This window comes from Falco peregrinus, chromosome 6 (genome assembly GCF_023634155.1).
Source record: "Falco peregrinus isolate bFalPer1 chromosome 6, bFalPer1.pri, whole genome shotgun sequence".
Lineage (NCBI taxonomy): Eukaryota > Metazoa > Chordata > Aves > Falconiformes > Falconidae > Falco > Falco peregrinus.
The window spans coordinates 59,060,606-59,080,802 of NC_073726.1; positions in this window are offsets into that span (position 1 = coordinate 59,060,606).

Below are 20,197 nucleotides of genomic sequence, written 5' to 3' on the forward strand. Positions count from 1 at the left end.
TGGGTGGGAATGGCCCAGGAGGGGGTGGCAGCGGTGGCAGGGGAAGGGCAGGGATGGACACTCACTGGGCATGAAACTCAGCTCTGAACTGTTGCTCTTTCTGTTCCTGTTGAGGGCTGAATTTTCTTTTGGGTGGGAAGGGAGGACTTTGGTTTAGAAAGCTTCTCTGCCCACCTGATATGCCTGCTTTTCCGAATCTTCCATCACTAATTTTCCTCTCATTTCCTTTGGCAGTGGGGGCTTTTGCCTCTCTCCTATCCCCTTCAAAGATAGGTGGGATTTGTTGGAAGAAGTTCTCTTGCTTCTTTTCCTTTGCCTTTCCCTACCTTTCTATGTTAAGGCTCCCTAGGCTTGCACTTTTTGTCTAGATACTTCATGAACCTCCATCCTCAGAAGGAGAGGAGGTGTAGAGGACTAAGGGAGGTAGGACCTGCTGTACAACAGGCTCTGTGCCCTTGCTGCTCTTCCTCCTTCTCTTCTCCTGCCATGTTGTTGCTGATGAACACCAGCAATTCTGGAGTGACAGGCATCTGCCAGTTGGTAGAGGGGGTATGAATGTGCTCTTTGGCATGGCAAGCCAGGTCCTCAAGGAGTGGTGGAGGAAAAGGCAGGAAGGTCTGGTCTGTCAGAGGTGTAAAGGGTTCCCATCTCTCCATGAGTGCTACAGGTCAGAGATGCCCCCCACCACACACACCTATGCTCAGGCTGCCCTTGTGCAGTGGGTTTGATACTCTGTTCATGTCTCCCTTACTATGAGGAAGGGACCTGGAGAGGAACACGGCAGAATGAGTTCTACACCAAGCTAGCTTCTGCAGCTCTTCCCAATTCATTTGCACCATTGGGTGTGGGGGTGGGTGGGTGTGCGTGAGAAGAGCATCACTCAACCTCCTCACTTGAAAGTGGATGTGAAGAATAGGATTTCAGTTGCTCGTCTCACTGAGTTGACAGAAAAGCCAAGAAGTGGCTTCCTCTTGGATAGGCCATGGACATTCTGGCATGGATAGGAGACAGCCTAGGGGGAGGGCAGGAACACAGGAAACAAAAGGAATGTGAGCATGGATCCTGGGAGTAGGCCAGAAGGGATGGCTCCAGAAGAAGGTCCCTTTGAGTGTGCGGTCACACTGTGTATGCTGGGATAGAAGAAGATACCAGCCTCTGGATGGCAGTGTGCCTTTGAATACTTAGAGGCCCTCATGAGAGTCAGAGCAACATACCACCTCCTAAATCCTCCACCTCCTCGCAGTTAGTTGTGACAAACTTTTCTTAGGGTTCCTTTAATGTCTTGGCAAAAACCTGGTTTCACTCGCTAGGTCCCAACCTCTGTCCCTTGGACAGAAGATCTAGTGCAGAGTTGGGAATGAGCCTACTACCCTCTCCACTTCATCCCATTTCTGAGCAGCCCAACAAAGCACAATCTTGGCACTGTCTCCCCCAAAGTTTTCTGTCAGACAGGGGTGCTGCCTGCTGAGTGCATCTTTATGCAGCACAGTGGGTCTCCTTTCCATGAGCTGCACACCCCTATTCTTGACAATCATTCAACTTTATCAGGATGAGGGTGAGAGCCTGTGTTGTGTTGGTCTTTCCTAAGCGGCTGTTTCCTTTTGAGGTGCTCCTCAGAAGCCGCAGTGTTTCTGGGGGCCCTGGGAGAAGGATGAGGGTGTAGGAGCCTCTCTGGAAGGGATTTACATGCTGCCTGCAGAGAACCTTATCTGTCAGGTAGCGCTGCCAGCTGTGAGAGCTCCTTTCTACGCCACAGGTGACATGACTTCACCCTCTGTAAGTGAGGAGCAGCAGTAGGCAGAGCCTGGTGTGTGAAAACTAGAGAAATCCCCAGGGTCTAAACCTGTGAAGATCCATGGGGTTCCTTCCTTGTAGGAAAGCTGATGGTAACAATCCTAAGCCAGGTCCTGATCCTACTGCCTCAGCCTCCTTCACTGTCAGCCTGCTTGTCCACAGTCAAAGTATTGTTTTGCCTTGAGTCCAGAGGTATTCATGGGACTGACTCCACACGGTAGGAGCCAGTCTAACCCAGAGGAAGAGGTGTGTGTGTGTGCACACGTGTGTCTGCGCATGTGTGTGTATGTGCAGGAGGATGAAGGGAAGTCACATCACTGCTGCCAGGTGTCCCTCCATGTTGGGGCAATGCAGCAAATCAAGACAGGTAAATGCTGTGAGAAATGCTTAGTGTAGCAGACACCTCTCCAGCTACCACATGGAGCATACCCAGCCATCTTCCAGCATGGCAACCATCCAAGCAGGAAAGGCTAATGACTGGGGCACAGAACTGGACAGGAAAAGGGGGATGACAGGCACAGGGGATAGAGTCCTGTTCCTCTCCCCACCTCTTCCCTCCCTGTGCTTCTCTGCTGCATAGTCTTGTAATAGGTTCCACTCAGCCTATACTTTCTGGGGGAGCATTAACCTGTAATGGTTTCTGCTCCCTTCCCCCTTCACCCCAACAAGGCAGAAAAGAAAGGTCAGGGATAGTTATCATCAGGCCCTTCTTTTGCTTGTGGTAGGGGTAAGGCTGGGTAGGAGGGATAAGCCATTTCTCTCCCAACTGTAGCCCCCCACTCCAAAACACTGGGTGAAGTTTGCACAAGATGGACTGTTCTGTGGGAGGAAGAGGGCAAGGAAGGGGAACTAAGTGTCTCACCTTCCTTCCTCCTCCCTTCTTCCTTGTCCTGCTCCCTCCCCAGGGATGAGGGCTCACAAAGTGACGCCAGCCCTGTTGGAGGAAAGCAGATTTAACGTTCTATTTGCATGATGATTTTACTGTATTTTTCTGAGCAAACACCTGTTGTGTATGTGCCAGTTTGTTGGAATTTAACCTCCTCCCTCAAAGTCTCTCCTGTCCTTGTTCCTGTTTTCCCTAGCCCTTTCATTCATCCCTGATGTGATTTATGAGAGACTTCTACCAGTTTGGGAGGGAACACACCCCAAAGAGAACCCAACCCAATCACCCTCATAAAATAATATTCCTTCCTCTTTCCAGTGTCCCCTGCCCCTTGCCCCAAATGCTGTCTCTCAGCTGCTTTTCCGGGTTGTGTGTGTGAAGGGGAACGTGTTATATACCAAAGGCCTGTTCTTTCTAGTGGTCATTGTTTCTCCTAATTATTTAGAAACAAGAGTGAGGCCCATCAAGATCGATCTGATAAGAGAAATGGTCACTACCATCCCCTTGCCCTGGTTGCTCTTTCCCAAATCTACGAGCAAGGCTATTCTTGAAGGAACAATGAGTGCTTCAGCTGCAGGGAAACCTTTGATACAGTGAAAGCTTGATGTGGAGCTTGCTGCAATCACTTAGAGGAGCTCCCAACACCTTCCTCTCATTGACTGAACAGAGCTCTGGATTAGGTCTGATCTACCCCTCCTCTCCCATGAGTGGCCCTGGCAGAGGGCAGGGCATGATGAAACATTTAAGGCCTCTGTGGTGGGAGCAAATGTGGAGAGACTGCCTGAAGTTTCTAAGCCCTGTATGTCTTGGCTTTGGCAAGAGTCCCCCACCGCTGCCTTCTCTCAGGGCAAAGTGGATCCATGGGGCGGAACTAGGACCAGCCCCTTTCACACTTTATTTCTGGGTTGGTGACTCTTGGAAGGGAAAATTGGTATAGTTGACCTCACTGGAAAGTGTGGAGGGTGAGGAATAAGGTTGGGTGCCAACCTGCCCTGTTTCCCCAGGAACAGACTCGAGGTAGGGGGAACCTGAGCTGTGTTCCTACAGCCAGAAGAGTGAAGGTTAGACCCTAGCTGTGCTGATCCTGTGGGGCAAAGCTCTTCCCCATCCCTGCCAGTGCTGCCCCAGCTTATGCTGCAGTGCTACGTTCCCCTCTCCCCTTCCCCAGTCTTCCATGCTGAATAAATCCCTCTCGAGGCAGGTGTGAAATATTCATGACTGACAAATGAAGATTTATGTTGGGCTGAGGAGGCCTTTGTGTGTTTGCAATGCTAATCAGCCTGCCTTCCTGGAGGAGGCTCCACCAGGCAGGCTTGCGGGAAGGAGGGGGAGATGCAGTAGAGAAGGGGGAAAAGGAGTTGCGGAAGAGAGAGTGGCACACACAGCAGGGGTGAGGAAGGTGTTGTGGGAACAAGGAATGGGGAGGCAAGAAGGGGACAGGTAGAGGGAGACAGAGAGGGTGGAGAAGAGGGACAGGCAGGAAAGACCAGGAGAGGAGATGGCCACAGTGAAATGAATGGGACGGTCAAGGGAGAATGGGATCAGGCAGAGAAAGGGTTGAGTGCAGGGGTGGAGGCTTTCTGAGAGGAGGTGGATAGTAAGTTAGCAACAGCTGGAAAAAAAAGAGCTGGGCAGACTTCATCATGAGCTGTGGCCCCTCTCTGTAGGGCAAAGCTCAGCACTACAGAGTGCGCAGCTGCCACGTGAGCAGGAGTTGGACCCAGGGCCCTGAAAGCACACTTGTCATGCTTGCTGCTGACCAGAAAGCTCAGCTGCATCTGGAAGGACACCGCCTCCAGGAGCCTGAAGAATGCCCCTTCCACTGCCACCACCTCCTACAGCACAAGCTTGCCCACAAGAAGCGCCTCATGGAGCCGCATCCTCTTGCTGGAACCAGCCTGCTGCTGTCCCACCATCTGAGCAGGAGGGAGCATCTTCAGGGTGGCTTGGTGTGGGATGGACGCTGGGCTATGGGGGTCTCTTGTAGGGCTGGCCGGAGCCTGTCCCACCTCAGCTGCCCCCTGCTCACCCTGGCAGGTGATTTTGGGTCTTTCCCTGAAGAAGGGGCAAAGGGGGGCATCTGTTGCATCCCCCTACACACGCACGCACTCCCACACCCTGTCCCTCCAGCCGCTTTGGCCTTGTACTGTGAGGGGTGTTCTCGGTCTGCCTCCCCTCATCTTCCCCTGCCACGCACTGTAGGGAGACGTCTCCATACCACTCCGTGCGCAGTCCCACCAGGGCAGCTCTCTGCAGGGCCGCCCCCACACACCCCCTGTCCCCGGGTGGAGAGAGGGCAATATGCCCAGCTTCTCCTTCTCCCACTGGGTGGGCACCTCCTCTCCTTCTTGCCCTGCCAGGAGGTAAATCACCCTCTCTTTCTCCCCCTTATGGTCCCCCCTCCGTCTGTCCCATCCTCGCACGTTTGGCTTGGCCTTTGCCTCCCCCATAACTACCATCGCCACTGTGAGGCCTTGCTCTTGGGTGGCCTGCCCCCACCACCTGCTCTCCACCTTCCCTGGGGGGAAGAGGAAGAGGCAGGCCGGGTCAGGCCAGACCCTCCAGGGCTGGTACGGCTGGTCCATCCACAAGCACAGCGCCTGGGGCGAGGGGGTGAGAAGGGGCGAGCAGCTGCTGGGCACACAGCCTGGGTTATCAGCCCTTGAATGTAAGGAAGGGCCTGGGAGGCAGCTGCTGGGACTGGCTCCTTGTGGCCTCTTTGGTGTTCCTCCTTCCGTAACAACCCTGTGACCCCCCCTGGTTGTGTATGGACAAATTTGAGTTGGAATTGTGTTCTTTTCTTCTTTTTTTTCTTTTCTTTCTTTCTTGCTTTCTTTCTTCTTCTAGAGTTTTATTTCTTTCTCTTTCTTTTATTTATTTTTTTCTTTCTTTTCCTGTTTTAAAACTGAATGGCACGAAATCGTTTTTTCCTCAACTCGGAGATTCCTGTATGGAGAAAATCAATTTCTATATTTGCAATAAATTTCTTATTTAAAAAAAAAAAACAACAAAAAAACCTAAAAAACAACAAACAAAAAGTATGAAAAGCTGCTTCTGAGTCCATTTGTCGCAGCCTTGTCTTGTAGAGGAGGCGGGATGGGAGGGAACAGGGTATGGGAGAAACTAAGAAAGCTAGGCCAGGGCACAGGAGAAGTATTTGGGATTCTCCCAGGCACCCAGTGGCCATCTACTGTCCCCAAACACACTGTTTCTCTGCCCTTGGATATTGCCTTGTTTGGACACATCCTCATTTTCACTAAGTCCTCAGTTCTGCCATGATACAAGTCCTCGCCTGCACTGACCAGCCTCCAGTTCATGCTCCATTCTGGGCAGGCACACAGCACTGCCTGGGTGTAGGGCAGCATTCCCTCGCCCATCACCTACACAACAAATCCTTGGCTGGCGGTGAGAGGCATCCTCTGCCCAAGCTCCAGAGCTCTCTGGAGGAAGGCAGTCCAAGCCAGGTGATTCGGCTGTGGGTAATGACTGAGCAATCTGTAGCCTAATCCACCAGCAGATATCCTGATCTCAGCTCTTCCTAACCATCAATATTTAAAATTGAGAATGCAGCCAGCAAAAATCCATGGCTATTGGTGCGTTATGCACATAATCAGGCCAATTTGTGTAAGGTGACATAGAAGCCATTCCCTTGTATGTCTTGCCTCTTTTCCACCTCCGGTTTTTTCTCATTTCTAGTTTTTCCCAAGAGTGGTACTGCTGCTTGGCTCAGAGGGTTTCTTCTTTTGCCCTTGCACATCCAGCTTTGATCAGACAGGTCTAACCATGGTTTTTGAGCTGTGTTCTTGGGTGTGCTGAGCAGACAGCTTCTGCTCCTACTGTAGGGAGGGGAAGGAATAAGGTCCTAGGGGGTTGTGATTGTGGACACAACAGTGACTTTCAGCTCCTGGATATATGTGCTGCAGTAGCTGATGACTCTTATTAATGCTTGAATTGATTTTAGAGCAGCCTTGGGGGGCAGATGTTACCACAGGCAGATGGTTCATAGTCTGACACATTCTTCATTGGACTTGGGAAGAATGATTGAGTGTGGGAAGGAATGGTGCTGGGCTGTGCATCTCTGGGGGATGGACAATGGTGTGTAATAAAGAGGAGCTCTGCTGGGTAAATCAGAGCTTCGTGTGCTGGTGTAAAGCTGGATCTTTGGGTCAAGGTGATGTTCCTGGCATCTGCATCTCCGCAGTGCAGGGATATGGGCCTTCTGTAACAGAGAATCTCAAACCTTATGAGGAATTAATGCGTACATTATAAAGAGGCATAATCTAATCAGTAGAGTGCCCCCATGCCGTTTATTTTGTTGCAAAATTTGATTTTGTCTCCACAGTCCCTGCATTTCATATGGTTGCTCTTCCACAGGGATAAGAAAGGACAAGATGTATTTGCAAATGCTGTCTAGGGGGAGCAGGAAGCTTTGGGCAGGGAAGACTGTCAGGGCTGAAGTAATCACAGATATCCTGAAGGTGAGGACTGTTGGGCTGGGGGCACATGGAGGCACTGTAGTCAGCCCTCTGGGCCAAAATGATCTGTGATGAAAGAGTTAAGCTGTGCTTGTATTTAAGCAGCCTTTGGCTGATTCCGGTCAGAGACCTTGGGAATCCTCTGTTCTGCACAGGATTGTGTGAGCCAGTGTGTGTCCAGAGAAGGGATGAGGTGTGAGCTGCATCTGGAAATCTGTGTTGTTCTCTCAAGCACCTCTGGATATAACTGTCCAATGGACGCAGTCCCTGCAGCAAATCACACTGACCTCTGCCTCCAGAACCTGCTTGGTAGACCATGATGGTGGTCATGTAGTGGGAGAAAGGCCCAGCACTGTGTTACAAAGAGTGAAGTGGCTGCAGCATAGTGTGAGGAACAGTTACCAGGGTGTTTGGCATGAGCTGGCCTGCTAAGCAAACCCATCATGGAGAAGAAAAGTGCAGCTTTGCATAACCTCATGTTTTAGGCTGGGTGCAGACTCAGGAAGACCACTTTGTGTTGTCTTGTGCTTGCTTCATGCTGACACGGTTCTTTTTCACCGCCATGAAGTTCAGTAACTTATCCAAGCCATCAGTTGTTGCAGCAGCACAGGAAGAACTGACAGCCGCAGAGCTTTTTGCTGGAAGTCATACCAGGCAGTTGAGATCTCTTTGTGTGTGTGTGTGCATGTGCGTATGTGTTGTGAAAGGGACAGGCAAGTGGGCAACATTGCCCTCTTCTGGACTGACTGTCAGGACTGGAAAAGCATCTCTGGCGGAACTGCAGCCTGGCACATGAATCCTGTTTTCACTGCAAAGGTAACATCCTTTCCGAGCCTTGATTTCCTATCCAAATCCTAGTGACTTTTACCATACCCACGTCATATTAGCGGATGCTACTGCTCTCTGCATCTCCAGTGCCTGGGAACCTTGAGCAATCATGACTCCTCAGGGTCAGGCCAAGCCCAAGAGAGCAGAGTGAGGAATTTCTCTCCTGCAGATAATGTTGGCTTCAATGGAACTGGTAACCAACAGCTCTGAAGGGCAATGAGCAAATGGATGGGGTTGTGAGGGTCACACTGCTGACATTTGTCCCAAGGGTTGTCCTTCAAGGGGAGGAGAGCAGTGCACGCTAGGGAATGGTCAGGCCAACATCTTTCCCCAGGTCTTGGATGCACTCTCAATTAAAATGCAGAGGTGTCTGTCATGCAGAGCTGGAGGGCAGGCTCAGATCTACACAGAGCCCAGGGGGATTTGGGAGTGTAAGTGCACAGACCATGCCCATCATTAGCAGGGAGTGAGAGGATGTCACTGTACATCTGTATGTGTACACAATTGTACACATGTGTACATGTACACAACCCATACATCTCCCTTCTCATCCTTGGAGGAAACACAAAAGTAGGCAAACCTGAACAGCCCGAGTGTGAAATATTTAGGAGAGAAAGGATAAGGGAGATGGAATGAGGACTTGAAAACACAAGGAACAGGTTCACATACATAGTTAAGATGATGGATGGATTAGTATCACTGGTGCTGCAATATAGAGCCAAATTCAAGGTTCAGGCTTGGTGGGACTATGGTAGGGTGCAGAACAGCTCCATTCCTTGGCTTCCCAAGTATCCAACAGGGATCTGTGTCTTCCCTTACCTCATCAGGCTCCCTGGGACAGGGTCTCTCTCTCAAAACAGTGTTATATGATACTTCTGGTAGCAGCATTGCCAGTCTACTCAGGGACTGATAGTTAACATGCATCCTTGAAGGGTGAGGTAACAGCATTGAAAGTGAATCTGAGGAGCTGTATTGGTGACTGCTGCTAAGCAAGGCAGAAGTAAGCAGGGGGGCAGCCAATGCTACTGTGGAAAATGGATCAAAAGCTTCATCACTTTTTAAATAAGAAACATTTTAAAAAAGAAAAGCATTCAGCTCCATCTCTTTGTATATATCGCCAGAAAGGACATCATTAAGAATTCATTGCAACTTCTGCACCCAATTTTCCAGCCCAGTGCCTTGTCCCGCTTGTCTTGCTCCAGCTCCAAAGACAGTGGAGGCTCTGCCATGAGTATCGAGGGACAAACAGGACCTGAATAACAAGATGGAACTTGAAGAAAGGCTGGGGGTGCTGAGAACCTCTGGCATGAAGTGGCTGAAGGAGGGAGAAGCACAGCCAGGGAGGGAGCATGAGGAAGAGTCAGGCTTGCATGCGGACTTGTGAGCAAATAAGCACAAGCCTGCACCAGCTGCCTGCTGTTACATGCTCACACAGGCCTGGGGATTTCCTTCTACTCTGTTTTTTCCCTTCTTGAACATCTGGCATTTACCCAGGGGTGAGTTTCAGGGTGGGGAAGACTGGGGTTTCCTAACAGCCAAAAGTGGCTTGTGTGCTGTTGGACCAAGTTCCTGAGCTGCAGGACAGTGATATGGCTGACCAAAATGGCCAAGCCAAGGCAAACCACGTCATAGGGCAGATTCATCAGGGCAAGAAGGTGCTAGGCCTAGCAGGTTAAATCTATAAAGGCTGAAGTGGCTGTACCTATTGTGTATGAGTGCCTTCAGTTGAAGTAGGGTGGCTGCTTAGTGTCATGATATCTGCTCGCCTGGAGGAGGAAAAGGAGTTTCACTCTGGGCTTTGCTCAGATTAGACATTGGGCCAGAAGACACACGAGATCCCAGCTTCTCATCCCTTCCTGATAAGATGGGAAGAGAGCTGTTGCCTCTGTTTCTCTGCCATACATTTTCTGTCTCTGTCTTGTGTCACCATCATCTACCAGGCTTCCTGCCTGTGACACCCATTTCTCTTTCTCTCTGCTGCTCAAGTGGCAGCCAGGGAGATAATTGGTATTTTTGACACTATCTGTTGAGCACTTTGTGGCAGAAGCTGCCAGGATTAAGCTCTATATTAAATAATTAGGGTTAATTAGAGTCTTTTCAGGGCTGTTACCATACCCCATGAGGACGGTGCCCTCTTTTCAGGGCCATTGTAGAGAATGGTGTCTTTAGGGGAAAGGAGTAAGGAGTGGCTGATGACATTGATGGTGGTTGTGGTGCCCAGGAAAAGGGTGTTCTGGCTCCTCAGTGGCACTGATGGTGCTGGGGTGGAGCAAACATCTCAGAACAATGAGAAACAAGGTTGGACACAGACTGCGGTGGGGGGACATGATGGTGGAGAAAATGCAACAGAGGGCAGAGAGCCAGTTCTCAGCACCAGCTGATGGAAGTTCAGCTTTTTCTGCAGCAAAAGCAGTGCCTCTCAAAAACCCAGCAGGTAAAAAGAGGCCCTGAGGAGGCAGGTCAGACTAAGCTGCTCCTGAGGTTTAATGACTGACGTGGTGGAGGTGGAGGGTTTTTTAACTTCTGTGGAGCTGTGGTCTGATGTTGGGGGGGTAGCTGGGTGGCAGGTCCCTCACTGGTCCTCATTCCTCTCTCCACTGCTGCAGGGAGCTGAGTTGCAAGGTAGAACTTGCCAGGGCAACATCCATAGAACCTGAGGCTTAAGTGACCTCTGAAAGGCACTTGGGCACCCACAACCACCAGATGACAACTCTGATCTGGCATGTGTACGCTGCTTCTGTAAGGAGACATCATGGGCCCTTCCTGCTTCTTTAAGAAGGTCGGTCTGCCTGTGACTGAGTGTGCAGTGGAAGAGAGCACTAGTCCGGTGGTGGAGTGTGAGAGGGAGAGAGATGATTCTCCAGGTTTTGTTGTTCCCGTTGTCCCACAGCTGCTCTGTCTGCACCTGTCTCCACTCTGCCAGTGCTGAATTGTTTGGCTCTGGGGGTGATGAGGAGACACTGCTTCCTCACCCCCACCCAGATCTTTAACGGAGAAGGGGGCACTAATTTCTCCAGCCATGTTGTGCAGCCAGTGTGCCTGAAGGTGAAACTGCCTGAGGCAGGTGACCCAGTCTGTGAGGGAGGTTTATACGACAGCTGTCCTTCCTACTTGCAATTGTTGCTATGTAGGGACGCTCTGAAGAGGTCGCCTTTGCCAGCACAGACTTTCTACACCCTCATACCGTCCTAAAGGAATAAGAAACATCTTGTTGCTGGAGGGCCTCGGAGTGAACAACACTCCAGGACGTTACAGGATCTTTCTACAGAAGAGTATAAAGTACAAGGTTGCTACATCTGAATTTACAGTTACAGGCCTCCTCCAGTCTGAACGAACTGAAGAACTTCATTCTGGCTCCCAGGGAGTAATGGACTTCTCTGAGTCTCTTGGAAAGTCACATCCCTTATTCCCTAGATAGACTTAATGAAGTGTCTTTGGGAAATGGAAGACATTTGTCTCCTTCACTTTCTCTCCATATCACCAAGTCCCAGGTCTAATCCATGTGGCAGATGTAGGGAGTGACAACTTGCAACATGTGATGGCAACCAGTCCTCTGGGCCTCTTCTGCGTGGCTGCTTACCTGTGAGAAGCACTCAGTCACCTGAAGCACTGTCAGAACAGGACACAGGTTCTCCTCTCACCTCTACCTTATCTTCTAGGCCATCACCCCTCTCTTCCTTTCCTGCATGCTGTGTTTTCCTCACAATTCCCACTCCCTTCACACTTTATTTTTTCCTGTTTTCTCTGTTTTTCACCTTCCTTCACTGTCCTTCATCTCTTATTCTTTAGGGAATCATGAATTCCTCCACCTCTCCTTCACTTCCCTGATGCTTTCACTCACCACCTTCCATCTGTTGTCCTTCTTCCATTTCTCCATTTCTTTCCTTCCATTCAACCTCTTCTGTCTCCTCCCATGTCCACATATTTTCCTCTCCCATATAATATCTAATGTAATTCCTCACATCTTGAGTCATTTAAACCTGCAAAGAAGTGGTTTCCCGCAGGGAAAATGTCTTTGCTCACCAAAAATCAAATATTGACCATATGGGGTGGAAAAAACCCAACAAACTAGGTAAAAAATTGCTAGCTGATTGCTCAGAAAGGGATGAAGAAAGGCAAAACTTGTCTGAGCAAGTATTCACCACTGGGTTTTGAGCATTTCTGCATCAGTGTGCTGCTGAAAGTCCTGTTAAGGTTCTTAACTAGACATGCACTGCAGTGGGCCCAACCTAGCCTGCACTGGGGTTGACAGAAAGTGGAATCTGGGATGCAGCTGAGATACTGTCAGTGGGTGAAACAAACTTTGGATGTATCTCTGGACACGGACTCTTGTTTTATATTGAACAGGAGCTGGAATAAAGTGAAAGTACAGCCCTTCAAAAGGAAAGGAGGAAATGAAAAGGGAAATGCAGCCTACCAAGCAGCTGGGTATTCTCGACTTCAGTCGTTTTAGAGGTGATACCCCTGCCCAAATTACTCCAGCTGCGATGTTTCAAGAAATGGCCTTGATTGTGGAGTAGCAAGGGCAGGGGTAGGCCCATTCTAACATGGTGCTATACCATCAGAAATAAGAACATGGTGAAGACTCACAGCATCCCTGGGAACTACTTCCATGAGGGATCAGACACCTTCCCCTACAGACTACAGATGGTCCTGCCAGATCCTCAGGTCCCTCGTGATTCCATATTGAATGCTTTCAACTGTAACCAACTTCTTCCACACCGAGATCCCAGAGATGACCTACTGCAGTGTCTCGACATCACCCACAAGCTGGAATTTCTTAACAAAGACCATACTACAGAGGAAGTCCAATAGATTTGGGCAGGGGCATCACCTCAGAAATGACTGAAGCAGAGAAAGTAACACGCTGTTCTTGCAAGCAGGGGACAGACCCTGCATCGTTATAGATTCTAAGCAGGGCAAAGAAGAATTTCACCCAACACATAATAGCTCAATCAGCAGCTTTGGTGGGCAGAGAAAGAAAGTATCAATGAACCCCTCAGACCTCTGTGTGGCAGCAATCTGTTAAACAAACCATACCCTTATGTACAGCAAGCATAGGCTTAATCCCATGTGATTCTGGTATTTTTAGCAGTTTGTTCATGGATAGGGTAACTGGGACTTTTTCTTGCTTCACTTACAGGAGCCCTGAAGCCAGACTCCAAAGATTCCTAGTAAACAGGAAGATTTTGGGTGAAAGTCAGGGTCTCTGAGTGCAGCAGTGAGAGACATAAGGTGTCTGATTAAAAGAAAAATGTCTTCAGATCTAGCTGAACCAGCTGTTCTACAGCTGGGTCTTAGGCTAATTCACTGTGTGCCTCTCTTGGGATCCATCAAGCTGAACAGAGGGTAGAGAGGCAGGCATCTGCTTTGTCAGTGCTTGAGACAGCACATTGTGTAATGGTGGTGGGGCAGTGTTGGGCCTTGACGCAGAGTGAAGCTGCACACAGGTGAGAAGTTGGGGAAGGGACAATGGCAGAGTGGTAGCAATGGAGTGTGCCTTCTAGCAAGACCTTGTGAGTGTGTGGTCTTGCTCTGCAGTGCAACAGATCGCTCTTCTTTACCAGGATATCACAGGCCAAGCTGAGTGGTATGGTCTGGGACATACTCTCCAAGCAATGTAGAAGCTATAGAGGCTGTGATGGTGCTGCCAGCTTGTGATGTTCTGGAGTCAGATCCTACTATGACCAGGCTCTGTAGCTGCAGCAGGGTTCCTTTGGTGTGTGATGGGGAGTGTGTGTTCCCCACCTGCTCATATAAAAGAAGAGGGTTAGTGGGTGGGAAGGGATTCCCCTTATGGGTCAGCTCCTTCTCCCAGCTTCTGCTGACACCACCTGAAACAGTCTGGACAGAAGAGATTCCTTGGATCTGCACCAAAGTTCCTTGGACAGCACACACAGAGGAGGCTTTTGCCAGAAACATTCCCTGCAGAAAGCCATGATGTCAGGGTTTCTCATGCTCCAGATGGGGCAACCCTCATAGCTAACTGCTCCGTTGCTAGGGTCACAGGCAAGAAAAAGGCCCAGTGGAAGAAGGCGTATGTTTTTTGGTCTCTGTATGATCATCACCGGGTGACCACCAGGCAGATGGGGCCAATTTATCTGCTCACGAAACATGACCTTCCTTCCAAATGAAGGAAATATTTGGTGGAACAGCAGCAGAAAAATTGCCATATCAGCATGAATCAAAGCTGTCTCCATCTTCTCCACTGGGGATCCTGAAATGACAAATGTTCTGAAGAAGGCAAGCAGGGCAAAAATATCAGCTATTTCTCGCAATGTGAGAACAATGAGTATCCTTGAAGTGATCAGGTGTCAGGTTTAAGAAAATCCAAGTCATATTCATATCCATATCATGGTACAGAAATAACTTGTGAAACTCCTTGCCCAAGTGTTTAAATCAAATCTCTGTAAGTCTTTAAATGGCTGATGGCCAGTATCAGGAAAGAGAAAATGGGGAAAACTCATGCCTTGTTCTTGCCCAGCCATCCAGCTCTGGACATCATCAGAGGCAGAACACTGGGACAGATGGACCTTCATGCTGATCCAGTACATCCATTCTGCATTTTTGCACGTCTTGCTCAGCCTGTGTCAGCCTTGCACCAAAGTCTACCCAGCAAGGCTGCTGCAGTGGTCTGAACTGCCAGATAACTCAGCCTGATGCTAAGATCATCTGACAGACCTGATGGGAAAATAGCTGCATCTGAAGTTTCTCAGCATTGCAGCATTGAGACTTACAGTTTCAGAACAGAGTTTCTGCAGCTGCTGTTGATGGTTCTCCCAGCACGCAGCAAGTGCTGGCATAAAATTCAGGCCTTGTAACTATTTGGCATGGGCTGAAAGGGCAAGTGGGATGCGCAGGTACAAAAAAGCTTAAATGTACACAGCAGCAATCAGACAAATGAACAGGAGAAAAAACTACATTTATCTTGGGCTTCTCATCAAATAAAACCATATGAGTCAGGACAGCCCTGGAGACATGCTTGCCTTGGGCACCAGAGTCTCTACAATTACTCTGGTCAGCACCTTGGCAGGTGTTGGGACCAAGGCCAGGCGCATCAGATGACATGAGAGAGGGAGAGTCATGGTACCAGGGCAGTGGAATCCTTGCAGCAAAATTTACCTCATGACAAGAATGCTGATGTCAGCAGTTCCTGACACAGGAGTATATGTGGGGAGGGGTAAGATAGAAGAAATCAGGATTTTATTGGTGAAAATAAACAAGGAAGAAGCTGACACATATGGTTTCATAATGTAAAGCCCCTTCTGAATCAGGATAGGTCCTGAGACAGGAAAGTCCCTGCAGGATTGATCCTGGGAGATGTAGGTCTATGCTAGATGTGCTAATGACCTTGTTTGCAGTCAGCTTCACATCCTCTCTTGAGCAGATGGTAGGTACGCTCTGCACTACTTGCCTGTGGGACACAGTACTGAGTGTCTCTGAGTAAGCCTCCAAGTGAGTTCCCCATGACCATCCAGAACCTTTAAACTGACAAAAATACAGAAGTATGTAAGTGGCAAATGGAAGACTTGGAAAAATGTGGGCCCACTACTCAATGGGGCAGGTGACTTGGTGAGACAGGACATGGAAAAGACTGAGGTATTGAATGCCTTCCTCAGCTTAGTCTTTACTAGCAAGACTGGTCTTCAGAAATGCCAGGCCCCAAAGACCAGGGGAAAATACGGAGAACCTAACCTTGGTCGAAGAGGATCAGAGAATACTTAAGCAAACTGGTCATATGTAAGTCCATGGGCCCTGATGGGGTGCACACAGCAGTCCTAAGGAAGCTGGCTGATGTCATTTCAAGGTCACTCTAAATAATCTTTGAACACTCATGGTGACTGAGACAAGTGTCTGAGGACTGGAGGAATGTAAATGTCACTGTGGAAGGTCTAAGTCTATATGAAGTCAATGGAAGGTTCATGCTGCCTAGGAAGGATGGCACTGAAATTCCTCTGTCTTCTTAGAGACATGCATCTCTAAGAGGGGTGATGCTGCTGTAAGGAATCCACATATTTCTGATTCCTGCCAAGTCGGAACAATGTTGGTGAGGCAAGTTTTATAGAAGGAGACCAATGTCATTTTCTGGACAAGCCAAATTAGAAATAAAAATGGACAAGCTCTTCTTCAAGCCTGCTGCATTTATCTCCTCCAGACCTATATGTGTGCCTGACACCCTGTCCACTTCTTTGCTTCTCTGCAAAACTTGCCACTCTTACAGACTTCAGATATCACACTTAGAACAGCACTGCTGTTAAAATATGAATTCTTATTTTCACAAAGACCCAGCTATAAAAACAACATACCCTATACTGATCGGTGAGCTGAGAAGAAAAGGAAGCAGAAGATTAAGGAATTGTTTGATGATCCATTTGCATATGGATACCCACTGTGATAATCCATGCTTGCAATAAGGAAGAAGAGGATCAGCTGTTCTTCCAGGTAGTTGAACTGCAGTTCAAAAGTTGGTCTTTCGGAGCTGATCTTTGCTACTCTATGGGTTGTTTTCACATTAAGCTCACCTGATGTTCAGGTTGACTCATGTGAACCTGCCACATGCTGGAAGCATCACTTTCTGAGAGGTAATACAGCCAAACAAAGCAGGGTCTAAAGAAAAACCCTCATGGACTTGACAACGAAGGCATGTCTGATGAATCCTAGGAACCAGGACATGTTTCTTGCTAAGCCATAAGGGTTTGAGCTCCTCCTTGAGGGGAAGGAACTGAGCCCTGAGAAAATAAAATAGTAGTAATACAGCAAAACAAGTCGTACAGACTAGCAGGGAGCAAGATACTGTGAACAGAGTGAATAAGACAGAGCCTTGTTCCCTGAAACTCCCACCAATGCCAAAAGGAGAAAGAGACAGAAGAGGTGTGTGCAAGCACGAGTGTGAGGGAGAGAGACAGGCTGTGTGAAACAGACACTGTGTGAGGAAGAGGGATCCTATACAATGCGTGAGACACACATATTCTATAGCCTGTGTGTTTGTGTTTGAGCTTGTATGTGTGAGAGACAGACTGTGTGAGAGAGCCCAAGCCAGCTACAGTGTGCATGCAAGCGGGAGCATAAGAGCCCTGCAGAAAGAGAGGGGTGAGCTGAAGTGGAGCCTCTCCAACCTCCTTTCTGCCTGGGAGGCCACTCTGGGGACTTGGAGTTGCGGTGGGTTAGCACAATTCAGGTAGGGACGGGGAGTCCTAAGAACTGTGCACTGACCCTTCTGGCTCTAGTCAATGATGCCAGGGGGAGCTGGGAAGTTGCACCAACCTCCTGTCTGTACACATGCCTTCCCTGTTACGGTGCTTGTCCTCCATCCCCACCAAGCCTGAAATACCACCTGGCTGGTCTGTGGCAGTGAAGATGGAAGCAAGGGAGACTGGTCGAATAAGCCTCTTCCCTTCCACGTACACAGGGAAGCTGAAGGGGACTAGTCCAAAGACCTGACAGACAGAAGCTGCTGTCCTGCTCACACAGCCCATCCAGCTGCCGCTGTGTTTGTGCTGCCTGTAACTGGAGCAGGAGGCAGACGGCCTTCCTCTGGCTTGTGGGAGGCCCCTCTGCAGAGCCAATGGCCAGTGCAGCATAGCCAGATTCTGCAGCTGGCCGGACCCAGTCCTGTCTCACCACAAACTCTCAGTCTTGGGGAGATGGGAACATTGTGCCCCTTCCCAGCACCTGCTTGGCCTGAATGCATTAGCTATCCTGCTCCTGCTTCCTCTACAGAGGGGATTGACTGTCATCTGGTACTCAGAGACCCCTTAGTTTTGGTCAGGGCTTACTGACAGATCCTTTCCAAGTCCTGCAAGGGTGAGCAAAGTGTAAGTGTGGTGGCAAAACAAGGGTTTCTGCAGTGCTCATGCACAATGAAATGCAGCTCTACTCTGGCAGCTGAAGGGACAGCAGCGTGAACCAGGTGCTGGGAACATCCCTTCACATTTGAGTGGCTGTCCTCAGAAGAGAGGAAAATCTGGAAGAAAGGCATCCCAGTAAGGCTCTGGAGATGGGGGATGACACCGTTGCTGCAGGCACTCAGAGACCTAAAGGGTGAGATTCTGGTTTTCAGAGTAATTTTTGGTGCCCTGGGTTACCCTAAACATTTGCTCAGTGCTGGCAAATACCACACAGGACCTGCAGGAGATGTTCTGGAGCTGAAGACAGGTGTGTGACCTTGCACCGAACACCAGTATTTGAGCCTCTGACTCACTTCTGACTGACATCATTTGTGCTAACCCTTAAAATCAGGGACAGTATCAGCACTGCAGATTTTCAGAGGTACCATGTGACATCATCTGACAGAGCACTTCAAAGCCTGGGTGATGTCATCACTGCAAAGTCCTGGTGCAGGACTGATAAGCCTGTTCTTTCCTGGGGAGAGAGCAGGTCTTTCCAACACCTTTTAACTAGTTGCAAATTCACACATACCTTAACACTGCACAGCAATAACACAAAGTGAGAACATCATGTGGCTTTCAGTGCTGGTTGGGAATATGGTTTGTGAGCTGTATCTTTGATTTGAGATTGTGATGACATATGCAGAGACACTGGCCTGTGCCAGGGATATCTCTTGTGTTGCCCAGGTGCAGGTCTTTTGGGCATACCAAGCATCTGTGATACGTCCCAGGCCCACAAGCTCTTGCAGGCTATATCCATTCCATGGGCTTTAGATCTCTTACTCTTGCTTTAGACAAAGCAGAGGTCATGTGTGGCAGCCCTGAGGATGACCATGAAGACAGACCATCAGCATGAGCTTTCTAAGGAAATGAAAACATTATGCTTTCATCCTACAACGACAGACTGTGAGTAACAACTTTTAACAAAAGGCAATGATATCACCCATGTGAGCCTCTAGAGACACTGAATGATGTCACTAACGTGTAGCAATCAATTGCAAGGTCAGTTCTAGAGGCTAAACACTGGTGAACTACTTGAGCACAGTGTAATGCCCAGCTGACCACTCCTAATGAGTAGGATGTCCCTGCAGGCACTAATGAACACTTGTTGTGATTACTGAATCAGAGCTGGCTGGGGAATTTGAGCACATGCCTTCTCATTGTACTGTAGGGCAAGCATCTGAATGCACTTACCAGCAGGAGTGCCTCAGGAGAGAGTTATGGTGCTAGATAAATGCCTGATTTTATGCCTTGCAGAAATCACTGTTCTGTGTTAGAGCCATGTGGCTGCAGCTCAGACCCAGAGATCCATATGTCCCAGGGGTTATGCCTCTTGCATCCAAATGTGCATATTGCTGTTGTCTGTGGAGTGAAGGAGTCTTTCCTCATCACTGCTCCCGCGAGAGAGGAAGCATATCCCTACCTGTAAGGCTGGGCTGTGGGTTAATTCAGCTGGGTTGAGATCTTGATGAGCCTCTAGGGATGTGCAAATGTGTCTGGAGTCAAAGCTATGCCCAAATCTTATGAACAAAAAGCAGGATAGCTGTCTGTATTCAATTCTGCATAGTGCGCACGTTTACACAAGGTGAGATGCTATTCTCACTCCCACCAGATTCCCCTTGGGCAGCCCAGCACTGCCTGGGGGGCTTGCTGTAGTAGTCTGCCCTTCTCAGCAGCTCTCTCTCTTCAGAGTCAAAAAGCGATGTGTGCCTCAAATGTTCCCTCTGTGCACTTGCTCTGTGGTTCCCTGCTCCACTACTTCCTCAGTCCAGTGCCTCCTCCTTGGTCACATTCCCATGCCCGTGACCTCCACCAGTATTACCTGTCCATCCCCATCAGCCTCTGAGAATGGAGACAACAAACTGACAGGCACGAGCCATTCCTGATGGGAGGGAGAAGATAGTCCCCACAGCCCTCTCATCAACAGACCCTTCTAAAACCATCCTAATGAGATTCTCCTTAGGGCCCCTGTCAGCTCTGCCTTTCTTTGCAGGCTCCTTTGACAGACGGATGTCAGTTCAGGGAAAGCTGTTTGATGTTCTTCATCTTAATGAAACTGATCCTCAGGCAGGCGCTGCCTCCTTTGCCTCTAGGCACCTGTGGTCTAGCAGTGTCAAGCTACTCTGTGCTTTGTCATACTGGATCCTAATTAGTGGCTGGCTTCTGCTGCCTCTGAAGTCAACAGGGAAAACATCCCTCTGGCTGCAGTGAAGCAGGAGGTAGAGGATGGGAAAGTCAGTGTACAGACAAATGGCAAGGTGAGTTCCTTCTCATCCTGTCCAAATATTAATCTTCTTTTCTTTCCTCTGCTCATCCAAAGACAGGGATGG